Source organism: Eucalyptus grandis, chromosome 6 (genome assembly GCF_016545825.1).
Source record: "Eucalyptus grandis isolate ANBG69807.140 chromosome 6, ASM1654582v1, whole genome shotgun sequence".
Classification (NCBI taxonomy): Eukaryota; Viridiplantae; Streptophyta; class Magnoliopsida; order Myrtales; family Myrtaceae; genus Eucalyptus; species Eucalyptus grandis.
Window position 1 is genome coordinate 39,327,641 of NC_052617.1, and position 3,081 is coordinate 39,330,721.

Sequence of the window (3,081 nt, forward strand, 5' to 3'; positions counted from 1 at the left end):
TCTATATTCCAACTTGGTTTATCCTGGAACTTTGAGAAGATTGTTTGATCGCACCTGCATACCTTTTCCTGCTACGTACAACCATGAATATTCCAATTAAAGACTGACGATGTATCCAGTTGACTTTGCCGGAACTGAAACGTGCAATTTCTAGAGTAGAGTTAAACGGAGGAGGTCGACACCCTCGCGATGTTTTAGAGAGAGAGAGAGAGAGAGAGAGAGAGTCAAAAGGTGTCGCCAGAATAACACGTGATCATTCATTCCTCCTTCGCCAGTCTTAGAGGACTTTTCTTTTTCTTTTTTTAGGTGGTATTGAAGCTTCAGACTATTCTATTCCGAGGAAAAAGCACGTGTTATTTTGGCGACTCCTTTTGACTTTCCCTCCCTTCTCCCCCTCGTTCATGGTATGCGTGTCTCGCGTGAGCCAGGTTCGAACTTATCCGTGTTTTGACCTTCTCACTTCTGAAATTTCTCATCTACCCAAGCTCATATATAAAACCTCAAAACCCGCACGAATCATCTTCAAACCCAGCTGAACTCAGCCAACTCCATCAAATCGTTCAAACCCTGCTTCTTCTTGGAGGGATTCATAAGCATTTCTTGAGCTCTTCCTCGGCCTTTGCCCTTTTCAAGTCTCTCTCTCTCTCTCTCTCTCTCTCTCTCTCTCTCTCTCTCTCAATACAGATGGAGGAAGTCGAAATTCCCTCGTTCTTCGTATGCCCGATTTCTCTCCAGCTCATGAAGGACCCCGTCGCGGTGCCCACCGGTATAACGTACGACCGCGAGAGCATCGAGAAGTGGTTGTTCTCCACCAAGAAAGGCACGTGCCCCGTGACCAAGCAAGCGATTCCAGACTGCGAATTGACGCCCAACCCACGCTCCGGCGGCTCATCCAGTCGTGGTGCACCTCAATGCTGCGCACGGCATCGAAAGGATTTCGACCCCGAGACCTCCAATAAGCAAGTCCCAGATTGCTAAGCTCCTCCGTGAGGCCAAGTCCCCGGAGATGCGAAACAAGTGTCTCAAAAGACTGCGGTTGATTGCCACCGAGAACGCCACTAATCGATGCTGCATGGAAGCCGCTGGTGCCGCTGACTTCTTGGCGGCACTAGTGAAAAATGAGACCTCCGCGTTCAACTGTGGCAGTTTAGAGGTCACAAGTAGACCGCTTGATGAGGCTCTGGCCGTACTTTTTCACCTACAACTCTCTGAAGCCAGCCTTAAGAATCTCATAAGCGACGGCGGAGTGTTTGTCGACTCGTTGACTCGAATCATGCAGAGCGGAACCTGTGAGTCTAGGGTATACGCAGTCATGTTGCTAAAGTCGATGTTTGAAGTTGCTGATATTATTCATCTCTCAAGTTTGAGGATGGAATTGTTCGTCGAAGTAGTTCGCCTTTTGCGTGATCAAGTCTCGCTGAAGGCAACGAAATCTGCACTGAAATTGCTTATCCGAGCCTGCCTGGTGGGTCGGAACCGTGTCAAAGCTGTGGAAGCCTGCGCGTGCCGGTCTTGATCGATCTTCTTCTTGATTCATGCGACAGAAGGCAGAGCGAAGTGATCCTTATACTTTTGGACGAGCTGTGCCGATGCGCAGAGGGAAGAGCCGAGTTGTTGGAGCACGAAATGGGGATCGCCATCGTGTCAAGAAAATACTAAGGGTTTCGGCAACAGCGAGCGAGAGATGTGTCAGGATTCTCTTGTCCATCTCCAAGTTCTCAGCAACGCCGAGCATCGTGCAAGAGATGTTGCAAGTAGGCGTTGCTGCGAAGTTGTGTCTAGTCCTCCAAGTTGAGGGCACGAGCAAGACCAGAGAAAAGGCGAAAGAGATTCTCAAATTGCATGCTCGGGCATGGAAGAACTCTCCGTGTATTCCTGCTGAGTTCCTTTCTTCTTATCTAGCATGAGAAGATAATCAGCTTTTCCTTCGTAAAACTTCATTTAGACAGTTCTTTAGATAGGTCAATCATTTGTACAAAGTGTTCATTTTACTGATGAAAGTAACGATGATATATGAAATCGACATGGATATACTTCTTGATAAATTGGGTGTCGGATTTCCAAACAAGGGAAAGCTGCTTATGTCCAAAATCGACCATGCGAATGAAAGAACGCAAATCCATTTCAAAAGCAGGAGACTTTCGACTCTTGTATATTTCTAGCGATTTAAGAAAAGACCAAAAAGAATGCTGTTTCACGACATGGTTAATCATTCTTGTCATCTACTTTTCATACGATTGTATGAGTGATTTACATATCAAAACCGAGAATTGCCAAAAAAAGTCTTAAAAACTTATTGCAATTATGTCAATTTAATCATAAACTTATTTTATTAGCCAAGTGAATCTTAAACCTTTTACAATTATGTGAATTCAGTCTATCCGATTAAATTTGACTAGTCGGTGCTAATGTGGACATCGATTAGTGCTAGTTGTTTGGCTCGGGATGCTAACGTGGACAAATTTCTAATAATATTTTATATTTTCGAAATTTTTATTTATTTTATTTTAATTTTTCTCCTTCCTCCTTTGGCCCGTTGTCAAACTAAGATGACTTGATGGCCAATGGCAAAGATTGCCTTGCCATCACTAGGCAAGGGCGAGCTCACCCATCCACTAGCAAGTCTCGCCAATGGTTTGGCAAACTCGACCTTGCCATTACAAGGAGTGGGCGAGCTCGCCTATCCACAGGTGAGGCTAACCTCACCCGGCGACAATGAGGCTCGCTAGGGGGTTAGGTTGGCCTCACCCAGTGATGGAGAGGTGAGGTGAGCCTTGCCATTGGTTGGCAAGGTGACCTCAATCCTATGACTGGCTAGAGGAAGAAGGGGAATGAGGAAAAAAAAAAAGAAAAATAATATTATTAAAAATTGTCAACGCGTTAAATGTTCAGTGTCAACCGGTCAAATTTGAACGGATAAATTGAATTGACACAATTATGTAAAGAATATAACTTAATTGGTTAAAAAATAAGTTTGGAACTGAAATTGTATAATTGTAACATTGGTTTAGGATTTTTCCGATAATTTTTTCTATAAAGATCCTGTGAACGATGAGATAGAATTTGTCCTTGAACGCTTTG

At 44.4% G+C, this 3,081-nt stretch overlaps 1 pseudogene; it reads left to right on the plus strand.

Annotated features, from left to right (window-relative positions):
• Positions 1 to 537: 537 nt before the first annotated feature.
• Positions 538 to 2,023, plus strand: LOC120294582 (annotated as a pseudogene).
• The last annotated feature ends 1,058 nt before the right edge of the window (positions 2,024 to 3,081 follow it).